This window comes from Mesoplodon bidens, assembly GCF_964165515.1.
Source record: "Mesoplodon bidens genome assembly, chromosome: 4".
In the NCBI taxonomy this organism is placed as follows: Eukaryota; Metazoa; Chordata; class Mammalia; order Artiodactyla; family Ziphiidae; genus Mesoplodon; species Mesoplodon bidens.
In genome coordinates this window covers 73,694,086-73,709,056 of record NC_138160.1, presented here as the reverse complement: position 1 = coordinate 73,709,056, position 14,971 = coordinate 73,694,086, and the positions used below count along the sequence as shown (strand labels likewise).

The 14,971-nt window shown below is 35.4% G+C and overlaps 1 protein-coding gene across 1 annotated transcript in view; it reads right to left on the bottom strand.

The window, feature by feature from the left end:
* POLR3G (RNA polymerase III subunit G) overlaps nucleotides 1-14,971 on the bottom strand; it is a 95,426-nt gene that overhangs the window by 79,784 nt on the left and 671 nt on the right. The window lies entirely within an intron of this gene.

The window sequence follows — 14,971 nt, the reverse complement described above, 5'->3', positions numbered from 1 at the left end:
TACTCTCCTACCCTACACACATGCTTTTGAAGCACACACACATTATTTTGAAGCCAACTGTAGACATCACATCATCTCATTTGTAAATACTTCAAAATTTATACAGTTTCCTAAGGAATGTATGAAAAACAGTAGTCTTGTGGGAAGATTCTTAGTGATGATGGGGGGGAAGGGCAAGCAAGATAGTCTCATAATAGAATCAGGTTAAAGGAAGAAATTCTCCAATTATCAGGTAAACCTATGTATATAAGTAGTTTTCTTTCTACCTTATAGTTCTCTTACTTAGGAGAAAATTTCAAAATAGTTTGCATAAATCTTGATCAACAATAGAAATGCTATGACTATTTTAAATTAATCCAGTCTGGCTTCCAACAACAACCTTTCACTAAATGTGCTCTTGCTGAAGTTACCAATATTGCCAAGTCCAACTGAGCTGACCACTTCCTCCTATTTGGTTTTGAGCACAACATTTTCTCCTGGTTTTCTTTCTTTCTTATATTGACCATTCCATTTCACATGCCCAGGATTTCATCTTGAACTTTATTTTTTTTTAACACACGCTACTTTTTCTAGTTGATTTTATCTAGTTATATAGCTTTACCATTTAAATACTCAAATTTATACTTAGCTTTCATTTTTTTCTGAAGCATCATACACCCACACACGTTTATACAAAGGTTCATACATATTAGAATAAATTTTAATGATATAAAGAATATGTTGCACAAAGCTGTAAATATTAGTAAAAATAGAAAATATTCTTTATTATAAATTTCATATAGTATATCAATTATTGCAGAATTCTCTCATTGATTTTTGTCAAAACCTTGTATCTGGGGCTTCCCTGGTGGCGCAGTGGTTGAGAGTCCGCCTGCCACTGCAGGGGACACGGGTTCGTGCCCCGGTCTGGGAAGATCCCACGTGCCGCAGAGCGACTAGGCCCGTGAGCCATGGCCGCTGAGCCTGCGCGTCCGGAGCCTGTGCTCCGCAAGGGGAGAGGCCACAACAGTGAGAGGCCCGCCTACCGCAAAAAAAAAAAACCTTGTATCTGTATTCAAACTGTGGTTGCAACTGGTAAAACAAATGTAGTTCCAATATGAATGTTAATTAATTCTTTTCATTATGTCGATAAGTAGGACAACACTAGCCAGCTCTAGTACTTCACTAATATTAGAATTCTCTCTGTTCCTGGATTATGCCAAGCTTCTTCTTACTTCAGTACTTTTGCATTTACCCTTCTTCTGCTCTTTTTCAGCTCTTCACTAGACTGGCTTCTGATCCTAGTTCAAGTGTTGTAGAGAGGCTTTCCCTGACCACCCTATCCACGCAGATTTACATACTTTATCTACTCTCTATCTTATTGTTCTCTTTTATTTTCTTCAAAGATATTTAGCAATGATCAGTTCTAAAAAAGCCAGGCATGTATTATGTAGGTTTTTATTTATCTGAATGGATGAGTCAGGCTTTGAATGAAACAATTCAAGCAGTGCAAAAATATATCCAGGAGATTTCCACTTCCCGGAAGATGGAATAGCTGTACTTTTCCAATTACAATTTAAAATACTGGGCATAACATATAAAACAAACATATGAAGATTCTGATAGGTAAAGAGAAAGCAGAGTAGCTAAGGACTTCAGGATCTAAAGAACAAACAACATGGTGAGCTGCCTGGATTTTTTTTTTTTTTTTATGCACATCATCCCAGAACGAAGCCGGCAACATGAAAATGACAATGGGCGCTGACAAAGGCCCAGCAAGAGCCTGCTCCCTTGAACCAAATGACCAGAAAAGGGCAGCCTAGCAAGACAGAAGACTGTTAGAAAATAACCCATTTACCACAGAAGAAGCTATGGCCCCATCCCCACCCATGCCAGCAAAGGCCAAGTGGGGAGCTGAGACTTTATCCAATTATATCTTTATCCTCCTATAGGCTGTCCTCTCTATAGATGAAATTTGTTCAGACACCCAATCCTATAGCTCCCCCTGCTTCCTTGGACCCTCTCAAATTACTCAACCAGAGACAAGTCCTTTCTTACACTCTTTTTTCTGAGACACCTCACAGTTCCCTGATGGAGTTTGCAGCAAAAATAAATAAATAAATAAACTCACTTGTTCAACTACAGTTATTTCTCTTAGTCTTTGGCCTAAGAGCATTGACATTGTGAAGTGGGCTTAATCTCTCTTTATTATTATTGTTATTATTATTTAAACTCAAATAATAGTATGTTATATACACTGGTTTGTACTTTCTTTTATTTCACTTAAGGATATATTTCAAACATATTTCATATTAGTATGTACAGATCTGCCTTATTCTTTTTAACAGGTGCATAATAATTCCAAGCTATGGATGTAAATTAATATACTTAACTGCCTTCTGTTCATGGACATTTAGTGTTTTTCCAATCTTTTTCTAAATGGCAATGAATAGTTTTGCACATACTTTATGCACAAGTACATCCACAGGATAATTTCAGGGAAGTATAAATGTTAGTTCAAATGGTATGTGCATTTAAAATTTTGATACATATGAACTCCAAGGCTCTCCAAAGAGGTTGCCCCAAATTACCTAATTATCAACAATGCATAAGGAAGGCTTTTCCTGCTATTGTCCATAGTAAGTTTATAATTCCAGGCTTAGACATTTGCAAATCTAGTAGGTGAAGATTTATATCTCAGTGTAATTTATTTGAGCTCTTAACTTATTTTTAGAAAAGCTGAGCAAGTCACATGTCTAAAAGATATTTATATGTCTTTTTATGTGACCTGTCTTCCATATATTTTAGGTTCTAATATAAAAACATATTAAATGTTATATATAACAATATATAATATACTATATAACATGTAAATTTTTATCTCATTTTATATGGTATTTTATATTCTATTGAATTTGACTTGAGGGTTTATTTGGAAATATAAATATATTTCCCACCCTATCGTATGCAAGCTACTATTGTGTTTCTTTTATCTACATTCAGAAAGTTTTTCTTTACTTTGATATTCAGATATTGAGTTGTTCAAGCCCTAAACATAATTATTTCAGTGTTTTGTTTCTCTTTTAGTTACCAGTTACCACATTTTACTCTTCAGTCAAAACACTTTTTGCTTTTAATCATTTTTTTTTGTATAATAGCCCAATCCTCCCTCTCTTTCTCCCACCTCCCCTTCTTTTCCCTCTCTCTTTTTCTTTCTCTTCATATCTTAGCTGTTGCGACAGTAACCACTTTATATAACTGGATGCCCCAAGTTTGGGAGGAAAGAGAAGACTTTTTTAGGAACATTATGATTTATTAAACTAAAAGAACCATTATTTCCCTCCTGCTTTTGATATTGTCTGCCTATAGTATGTAGGTGATAGCTAAAAATAACTCTATTAATCTTCTTCTCTATATTGTATTTAGTAGCATGTTTAGTGACTCGTTACTAATGAGAATTCATCCAAAAAATGCAAAATCCTTTGTTTCTAACTGTTGTGATAAGAACACAATTTGGGTTCAAAGACAGCCTATGAATCTACAATCATGAGTACCTAAATACAACTTACCTGGTTTTAAGAAATGTAAAGCCAGACAAAGAAGCCATGACATTCTTTTGCTTTAGCCAAGGCTCCCCAAAGCTGGTTACCAGACCACTGCTGGTGACTAAATATTCTGATCTGAAGAGATCTAAAATTAACAAATCATTTTCAATTTTATGCAGTGCTTCATAGGGAAGCTTTCAATCCATCAAAATAACTCAAAAGGCTAGATGGCTTACTTCTTAAGTGGAAAGCAGCTTCTTAAGGATGTATATGTTCCACTTCACTTTTATTATATTTTTCAGCACATTTTGATCTTAAGTTTTTTGTTCTTTCTAGTTAAGAGTATTAGAGTCTATGTGTATTCACTGCTAGAAGCAGGAAGTGAGGCTAATCCTAGACCTAAGTGTGACTAGCTATATTGCCCTGAGCTCTGGGCACAAGAGGTCCCTACTCAGGGCACCACACTTTGGAACCCACTCTGGCTTCTCCTAAGCTGTACTCCATACGAGGTGAGGAGTCTCAGGGGCCTAAGATATACCCGTCTGAAGAGTAGTAGAATACGCTACATTAAAATGTGCCTCTGACAAAAAAAAGGATTTTGAGCCAAAGGCAATTAAGAAGCAGCAAATGCAGAAAAGCTCTCTCTACCTACGACCTTCAAAGGATACAAATCCCCCTTTATTAGAGACAGATCCTTATTAGCCCAGAGGGGTAAACATGTTAATAAACTTCTGTTTGTTTTTCTCTTGTTAATCTGTCTTTTATTACAGGGATCTCAGGCAAGGACTCAAAAGGGTAGAGGGAAAATTACTTTCCTCCCCTACACACCCAAAGCCCACATACCTACTTCACGACCAAGTTCCAGATACTTGGGACCCCAGAATTCCCTGTGCAAATGGCTCTGAGCCTGCCTCTAGGGTTTTTGCACAAGGACCTTGCCATTGGAGTGTATAACCCTAAGCTCATGGGTGGCCAAGTGGCCGCTATTTGCCAAGGGTGAGAATGAAGCTTGGGCTTCCAGGCTGGCGTACCCACACATGTACACTACAGGCCCCTCACAGTGTGGGGTGGAGTTGGAAGGAGGAAGGAAAGGCTGAGTTGGTCTGGATCTTCCCACATTACCAGGATTCAGTATGAAACACTAAGGAATGAGAATTCTAACTTTGAACCTGGACTTCAGGTCATTATGAAGCTATACTTGTCAAAGTAGGAGGATAGAACATATTTTATTTAACAGCTTGCCAGCTTGATTTATAACTTTAAAATATTTGTATATAAGGTATTTGGAGTCTCATTTGCACCAGTCCTCACAAATGTTAAGGAAGTGCTGGGGACTAGGTTCCTTGTCCTCCACTTAGTCTTTTATCCTGACTTCAGATTATTCAATTTGTTTTTCAAACTACTCATGGAGAATGATTTTCTGCAACTCTGGTCCTTTTTTTTTTAAGGGGAAACTAACATTTATTGATTGTCTTAATGGATACTTTAGATTCATTAATTTATTTAATCTTCATAACAACTCTGTGAAGTAAATGTAATCTCCATCACAGGGATGAGGAAACTTAAAAAGTAAATAACTAGTCCTTCACAGCTAATGAAATAGCTAACTGGCTTCATCAAACCCTCCAGTCATCTTTTCATCCCACCTCCTGACTTTTAGTAGATGTCCTGACTTCCTATTTTACTAAGAAGTTTGAGAACAGGTACAGTAAAAGCCCTCAAATTATCTTCCACCTCACGGTCTCTGAGTATCTTCACCCTACCTCTCTTTTTTCACTCTATCTTCTTTCCCTTTATTTAGATAATCCTCCACTTTTGACTCCAAGGCATCTAGTGTTATCAACTTTCTCTTCTCCTACCTCACTCCTGTCTTTGACCTGTACCTCTCAATTGGCTTCTCCCCTGATAAAGCATTCCCTATTCTAAAGGAATTTTTAAAACTTTCTTTGACTTGTTGATATTTTTATTAATTCCTTAATCTCCTCCTCTTCATAGCCGAATTTCTTCAAAGTGAAGTTAATCACTGCTTCATCATTCTTTAACCCTTTACAATCTATATTCCCTAATTCTACAAAACTTTCATCCAAAGACCCTGTGAAAAACTAATATTTTTTAATGGATAACATACCTAATAAAATGCATAAAGTACAGTAATCTTAACTGTGCAGTTAGAAGATTTTTACATATGCATACACTCTTATAACCACCATGTAGATCAAGATATAGAATATTTCCACCACTCCATAAAGTTCCTTTGTGCTTCTTTTCAGTACATACCATCGGCTACTACCTACCCAAAGGTAATACTGTTGTGATTTAGACAAACATTGATTAGTTCTTCCTGTTGTTGAACTTTATACAAATGGAATCATGTGCTACAAAGTCATTTGCATGTACTCTTTTGTATATGACTTATTTCACTTAAAACAATATCCATGAATATCCATCTTTTTGTTGACTCTATGAATTGTCCTTTATTATTTTTCTTTTATCACTGGTAGTATTCCATTTTATGACTATACCTCACTTTGTTTGTCCTTTAACCTGTTAATGGAAATTGGGGTTATTTCCAGTTTGGAGTTATTATGAATAAAGCTGCAATAAGCATTCTTGTAAAAATCTTTCTAGGGAGACATACTACTTCACTTGGGTATATACCTAGGAATGAAATTGCTGTGTCATAAGGTAAGTGAGCTTGACATTACTAGAGACAGACAATTTTACAAAGTGGCTGCTTTATTTTACACTCATAGCAGCAGTGTTTAAGAGTTGGCCCACATCCTTGCCAGCATGTGATATTGATAGTCTTTCAAAAAACTTTCATTTTTTAAAATGTTAGTCATTTTGGTGCATGTGTGATAATATTCATTGTGGTTTTAACTTGTATTTTCCTAAGAGCTAATACTGTTGAGCACCTCTTTATATGTTTATTGGCCACTTAGATATCCACTTTTGCAAAGTGCCGATTCAAATATTTTATCCAATGCTCTTATTTGGTTTTTGTAGTTTTATAATTGATTTGTAATGCTTTGTCAGATATATGTACTGTAAATGTCTTCTCCCAGTCTGTGGCTTGTCTCTTCACTTTTTTAATGGTATCTTTGATGAGAAAAATGTAAAATTTTGATGATATCTAATTTTTCAGTTTTTAATTTTATGATTAATGGTTTTTAAGTCCTGTTTAAGGAATCTTATCTGCCCTAAAGTCATGGAGATATTCTCCTATATTTCTTTTAGAAGCTTTATAATGTTTTCTTTCATGTATAAGTCTATGATCCATCTCAAATCAATTTTTGTAAGAATCAGGTTCATTTCTCTTTTGTGTGACATCTGGTTGCTGCAGCACCATTCATTGCAAGATCTTTTTCTCATTGAATGATATTAGTGCCTTTGTAGTGAATCAACTGACTGTATGAGTAGGCCTACTCCACTGATACATTTGCCATTGATTAGGGCTAAAACTGAGTAAGATGTTAACTTGTAGATTTTTGCAAATGATTTTTGTCTGGTAGAGAATGTAACACCAAAGGCTACAGTTTATTTTGACTTGTAAAAACATTAGCCTGCAGGACATTGTAACCTAGCAAATTTATTTCAGCACACCTTTTGTGACTACCTACGTACACTCAGTTTCTCTAATTTTTCTATAAACCAGCTTTATCATCTTGCTGGTTTCCTGATTAAAGAGTTAAATAGATTTTGGAAACATATTCATATTCATTCTACATTTGTACAATAGTCATATCTTTAAATTTTGAAAATTATTCTTTGACAACAGTGAGGAGTTAAATGTTATTCCAATGAGTTATGTGAACGAGGTGACTAGCAATGCCATTATCCAATGTAGAAAATACATAAGAAGTCTTTTAGGAGAAAAGATTTTTGTTTTGGTATATTATTTTCCATTAAGATGGACATGCATAACATGCAAATGGAAAGACTAAGAGTAGAAGGCTAGAGGAAAAAATTTGAGAAATTTTGGAGTTGTTAGCATGTTATGTGATTATTGGAATTTAGGAGATGAGAGGGCCTAGAGATAGCATGGAAGTACTAAGGATATAGTTCTGTAAAAAATAAATATTTAGGGAGTAGGTGAAGAAAAGCCATCAAAGGAAACAAGGAAGGAGTAGTAAAAAGCAGTCATGAGAGCAATTTTACGGAGTGAGTGGTCAATGTGCAGATGTGACCCAGGGGACAACTAGGATGGGAATTGAAAAGAAGCAATTGAACTTAGCAATTAAGAAGTCTTTGGTGACCTAGTAAAAGCTCTTCCAGTAGAGAGGTAAGGATGTAAGCCAGATTTGCTGTGGGTTCAGAGAAAATGAGATATGAGGAAATGGATGCTGTATATAGATTGTTTCAGGAAGTTTGGCTCTAAAACCTAAATCAGATCATAATAATTCACTGCTTAAAACATGCTGATGGGTTTCCATTACACTTGAAATAAAATTCATCTCCTTATCATAATCTGTTAGGTTCTATGTGATTAGGACTCTGTTTATCAATCTGCCTTTCTGTACCACTCTGCCACTTTCATTGTGCTTCAGACTTATTGAATTCTTTTTTTCCCTTGAACATGCCAATCTTGTTCCTATCTTAGGGCCTTTGTGCTATTGCCTCTTTTTGATATATACTCTCCCTCCAGACATTTGCAAGGTTTGTGCAACAGTAATGAAGGCATCCAGGTCAGATCTCCCTTTAAAAGAACCTGCTGTGAGGATCATTAGTTACTACCTTTGAGCTGCTCTACCTTCAGATCCACTCACATTGAGACCACACTTATCCTGAGATGCACCTTGCCAATGAGTGAGTACTGCAGGGATATCAGAGCTAGTGTTAGGCTATTTCTGCCTAACACAGGACTCCTTGAAAGGGCAATTCTTGCTTTGGGGCTCCTCATTGGCCTAAGATTTTCTCACAACTACATTTCACTCTGAAGCTCTTCCTACCTAATTTTCCTTCCTTCCTGCTCTCCTTTCCCATGTGTCACAACTGGATTGTTGTTTGAAGACTCTCTTGCCTTCTTCTTGCCACACCTTATTCTCACAGATGTTTCCTAATCTCTGTCACACCCAATTCTATCTTTTCTTCTGGACTTTACAGGACCTGAGGTAACAAAGCTGGCAATCATTTTATATCTCAGTATGAATGTCAGTTTCTCAGAGACCTTCCCAAATTTGTAGTACTCAACCTCTGAGTATTCAACTCACCTCTTATCTCACTTTCCTGTCTTATCTTCGTCATAGAATTTATCTTTGCACTAAAAAATTTTTTAACTGCTTTAGGTATGGTATTTTAAAGTAAACTACAAATATTTTGAACATTTCACCTCTAAACACTTTAGTTTGTATCTCTAAACAAGAGAACATTTTCATAGATTGACAAAATATTATTAGAATGCCTGACAAAATAATTTTCTTGTATCACCTGTCATCCTGTCCATCTATCACCCTGTCCATATTCAAATTTTCTCAATTGTCTACATAATGCCTTTTATAGCTGCTTTGTCCAAACCAGTACTCTCTTCTAAGACCCTTTTGATCTATGTCAGCCCCTTTTTTTCCATGCGCTGACTTGTTGAAGAGAATAGCCATTTGTCCTGTAGAATGTTTTACTTTCTGGACTCGTCTGATTGTTTCCTCATGGTGTCTTTTTTTTTTTTTTTTTTTTTAAGAAAAAAGAGGTTTCCTTATCTCCTATATTTCCTATAAAATGGAACATTAAACATTATAATTTAATAAAATTGAAGTTAAACATTCTTGGCTAAAAGATGTAAGAGGTTGGGTTGGGTACTTCATATTAATTACATTACCAGATATTTGATATCTGGTAATACTCCAAGTTGCTGATGCTAACTTAAACCATTAGATTAGACTGGTGACACCCTGTGGTAAAATTACATTTTCCCCTTTGGGACCAGAAAGTCATCTATGTGGCGTTGCTTCGGAAATATATGAAGATACAGTTCTCCAACACAAATCAATTTTTTTTAATGCAGTTATTTTATCTTGAATTCGATGGTTTTGTCTGCTTGTTTAGTTTGCTTAATGGAGTTTTTGCTGTACAGAAATGTTTCATTATCATATAGTAGAATCTGTCCATCTTTGTGTGTTGTATTAGTCTTTTAGGGCTGCCATGACAAAATATTGGGGTGGCCAAAAAGTTCGTTCAGGTTTTTCCATAAGATATAGCGAAAAAACTTGAATGAAGTTTTTGGCCAACCCTGTACAACAGACTGGGTGGCTTAAACAACAGGAATTTATTTTCTCATAGTTCTGGAGGCTGGATGTTTAAGATCCAGGTGCCAGCAGGGTTGGTTTCTCTGGAGGCCTCTCTCCTGGCTTGCAAATGGCTGCCTCCTTGCTGTGTCCTCACATGATCTTTTCTCTGTGTGCACATATCCCTGGTTTCTCAACCTCTTCTCATAAGGACATCAGTCCTGTTGGATTAGGGCTCCACCCTTGTGACCTCATTTAACCTTAATTATCTCTTTAAGAACCTACCACAGGCGCTTCCCTGGTGGCGCAGTGGTTGAGAATCTGCCTGCTAATGCAGGGAACATGGGTTCGAGCCCTGGTCTGGGAGGATCCCACATGCCACGGAGCAACTAGGCCCGTGAGCCACAACTACTGAGCCTGCGCATCTGGAGCCTGTGCTCCGCAACAAGAGAGGCCCACACACCGCGATGAAGAGTGGCCCCCGCTTGCCACGACTAGAGAAAGCCCTCGCACAGAAATGAAGAACCAACACAGCAAAAATAAATTAATTAATTAATAAACTCCTACCCCCAACATCTTAAAAAAAAAAAAAGAAAACCACAGCTTTAAAAAAACAAAAACAAAAAAAAACCTACCAAGAAATGTAGTTACATTGGGGGTTAGAGCTTCAATATACGCATTTTGGGGAGACACAGTTCAACCTATAACACACTTATATAGCATCTGACTTTTGTGGCGCATTTAGGCAGGACTTCACCACTCTTAATATTATAAAAGCACTTCCTCACACTCTCTTGTAGTACTTTTTTATACTTCATTTCTTATTATTAAATCATTCATCCATTTGAAATTTATCCTGGTGTTAAGTTTGTGGTATGAATCCATCTTTATCTTTTTTCCACAAGGCTACCCAGTTCCAATACAACTTATCTAACTATTAGGGAAAAGCAATGGACTAGATGTGATTTTGCCATAGACAAGATTGGATGTTTTAATACCAGAAAGGAAATCATAATTATAGAAATGGGACTTATTCTTATAATCAACCATGAAAAGAAAGCTATAAGATATGTCTTAGACAGGAAGCAACCGGAAGGAGAGATTGGGTAAAGTATACTTGAAAGCAGTAATTGGAGAACAAGAAAATAAACTTCTTTCTTGTTTGGAACATGTCAAGGTCAGATTGTATAGTAAACAGTTTTCAGTTATATTATAAAAAATAACATCTCCTTGTCCTTCATGTATTTTTCTTACTTCATTATTTGCCTTTCAATTTTTTAATCTTTGTATTTTGGGGGTTTTATTGGTTTTATTATCATACTTATCTTTTACACATATATTTTTTCTATCTATTGCTTGCAATCCATTCAATTTTTCTTCTTGAAAACATTATAGGTGTCCATCTATTTATTTTAGACTAATTGCCTTCTAAGCCTTTTGTATCTCACCTTTTCTCTTTTCATTGAATTATGAAACATACTAGTTTTCTCTTGCTGCCATAAAAGATTACTACAAATTCAATGGCTTAAAACAACACCCGCTCACTATGTTTCAGTTTTATAGGTCAGAAGTCTAGGTACAGTGTGGTTCAACTCAGTCTTAGGGTCTCACAAGGCCGAAATCAAGGTGTCAGAAGTGATGTGCTCTCTTCTGGAGGCTCTGAGGATGAATCTGCTTCCAAGCTTAATCAGGTTGCTGCCAGGATTCAGTTCCATGCTTTTGTAGGACTGAGGTCCCTGTTTCCTTGCTGGCTGTTGGCTGAAGGTTGTCTCAACTTCTAGAAGCTGCCCACTTTCCTTGACTCATAACATCATTTTTTCTTTTTAAAGCCAACAATGGTGGATTGAGTCCTTCTCGTTATGCACATCTCTCTGACCTCTTCTGCCTCAACATGGAGAAAGTTCCTTGCTTTTTAGGGCTCATGTGATTAGACTGAGCCTACTGGAGAAGCTCCTGATCTTAAGGTTGGTAATCTTAATTACACCTGCAAAGTTCCTTTTGCAATGTAATATAACATATTCACAAATTTCAGGAATTAGGGCATGGACATTTTTGGTGAGCCATTCTACCTCCCACACTAGGTTATAATTCTTGTCTTTTATGTCTATCTTATTTTTTTATTTCACTCATTTTTATGGAGTATACCTCTCAGACAGCATAAATGATGACTGAATTTTCTGAAATCTTTATTATGTTCTCACATTTGATTTTTGTCTTGACAGGGAATAGAATCCTAAATTCAAATAATTTCCCCTTACAATTTTGATGGTATTGTCATCTATCTAATGTTTCTGATAAGAAATCTAATGCTAATTCAATTATTATTCTTTTATAGGAGATCAGATTCTTGTCTCTGAAAGCTTTTAGGCCTTTTTCTTTTCTTTTTGATGTTATAAAATGTCTTGTTGATGTGGCTAGGTGTGGTTTCTTTACCATTTATTTTGTTCAGCACTAGGAATATCTATCAATGTGGGGACTTGTGCTACTCTTCAGTACCTTGAAATTTTTCTTCAAGTATTTAGTACTTTGATAGTTTTCTGCCTCTTCTCCAGTTATTGCTCTCTCTTTCTGGAATTCCTGTTAATCATATGATGGACCTATTGAATTAATCCTCCACGTTTTTTCAATTTTTCCATGTTTTTGTCTGAATGCTATATGTTCTGAAATATTTCCTCAATTAAGCCATCTCACCATTGTATTAAAATTTTAATTTCTGCAATCATTTATTTTCAAGTCTTTTCTTACTGTCAGGATGTTCCTTTTTCAAAGTATCCCATTCTCCAATACAGTATTTTTTTGACCACCTCTTAGAAAGCTTAATATTATTAATTTATTATGAATTTCTTTTGGTTCCTAAGCTCAGTCTTCCTAGATAGCTGTTTGTTTTCCATAGTTTTATCTTTCATGCCATTGATTTTCTTCCTATCGCTGACGGTTTTTGATTTTTCATTCATTTTTTTAAGAGTGGGGTTCTAGACAGAGGTGAAGAGAAAGAATAATGAAGAGAGGAATCTGGAGAAACTGAAGTGCAGTGGTTTCCTAAAGAGCTTTTAAATTTACATTTTGTATTTAGCCCTCTTCTCATTTCCACCCTCTACTGTATAACTCTAATCCTAGGGTCTCTCTGGGACTCTGCCAGTCAGATCAACTCTCTCTGAACCTTTAGTCATCTCCTGCAAATTCTGAGATGCCACTTTGATGATCTGTGTCATTTGTTAACAGGCTTCCATGTTTCTTTAGATCTTTCAAATATTTTTCGAAATATCTTGTCTGCTGATGGTTTTTCTCCAGGTCACTTCAGTATTAGAAATTAATTTCTCTACCATTGTTTCATTAAGGTTTCAGGAGGAAGACTAAACAAATACTAATGCTACTATCTTCTTAAATCAGGAGTTTTATCTACTTTTGGCTCTGGCTCTGGACTTACCATTCTGATTACCATATTCTATTTTCCCAAATTATTTGCCCACAAAACCCATTCTCCACGAAATGACCATAAACATCTCACAAAGTTCTAGTGTTTCAGAGACCAGGTGTGAAAAACACTAACATTTTACTAGGTACATTACTCGTCATGTTAAAAAAAAAGTATCTTTTATACTTGGTTTATTAATATGTATTTTGTTAGGAATGGGTATTGAGTATCTTCCAGTGTTTTTTTGGACATTTGAGATGATCACCTTAACCTAGAATTATTATTAATTAGTTATGATTAATTAATACAGACTTACATTTTGAACTATCTTTGCATTTTTAAAATAAACACTACTTGGTTATAGTGAAATGTTCCTTAAGACAATGCCAAATTCATTTTGTCACTATCTAGGACTTTTGCACATATGTTCACTAATGAATATCTAATATGAGGCCAACACATACAATGGTGGGCAACATGCACACACTCTCATCATGGAGCATGCATTCAGTACTTTAAATGCTTTTTAAGACGCTAAGGGTTGTGCTAGTTTCAAAAATTAAGCTAAGAAGCTCGCCATGATGCTTTGGATTTAAAGCACAAGAATTGGCTCTTTAAGAATTTTTAAAACTTACCCATACATCTGAGTAGGCTGGATGCCTTTTTATCTTGTGATACAGAACTTTGGCATCATTTTAAAGTCCTGTCTATAGCTATTAACCTAAATCAGTTTTCTACCTTTTTTGAGTCCTTATCTTTGTTTTCCTTGAAAAGTGACTATTTCATTTTGGTATTAATATTTATTGGCAGAATGAAGTTGTATAAAGTAGTTTAATAATTTTTAAACCTCCCTTTTAAACTACCAACTTTATTAGTGACAATATTCCCTTTCCTGTTACACTTCTCTAACTCTGTCAATTTTATTGGTATTGCCAAAAACCAGTTTATTATTAGATTATGAGAATATCTTACCAATTTACTATTTTAACAATTTTCTTTTTAAAACCTGTTTTCTATTTCTTTTGTTATTGTTTTATCTTTAGGAATTTCTTCTTCCTAATTTCAATTAATTTTGTTCTTCATTTCTAAAATATTCAAATAAATGTTTGGTTTATTTTCATTCGTATTTAATAATCATTTTCTTCTATAGCTTGGTCTCTATCTTACAATTTTAATACATAGTTTTTTCATTGTCATTATGTTCAAGTATGTAATTGCAATTTTACTGTCCTTTTAGACTCAAAGGTGATTTATAAAGACAATTTGAAGTTTTCTACTTTTGTTTTTTCGGGGGGCTATCCTGTAAATATTAATTTTTATTTAGCTTTATTCCATCATACCATCTTTACTTAACAAAATTTAGCTCATCCTTCTAGGCCTAACATATATGTCATCTCCTTCAAGAAGTCTTTCTTCTACCCTGCTGTGTTCTCTCCCTTCTCTAAACCTGTACATGTATCCCTTTATATTTATACCACAGGGTTTATATATCTTCCTCCTTCCCCGGCTCGACACCTACCCTCAGGCAATTTCATTCCTTTATGAGATTTTCAGTTTAGCTCAGTACTTTGTGAGTTTTCACAGCAAGATTCCATTCAGTGCAACAAATATTTATTGAACATCTAGGAATAGCGTTAAATGAAAGGTATAATCCTGGCCTTCAAGATTAGTAGGAGAGATGAACAGGTAAAGATATTAAATATCCAAGTGAGCTTCAAGAGACTTGGTTAGGTAAGTGAAGGTAACATCATGTGTATAAGCAGCTTACAGACCTTGAAAATAAGGACAAAAACGTTCAAAGGAGGAAGAGGGGA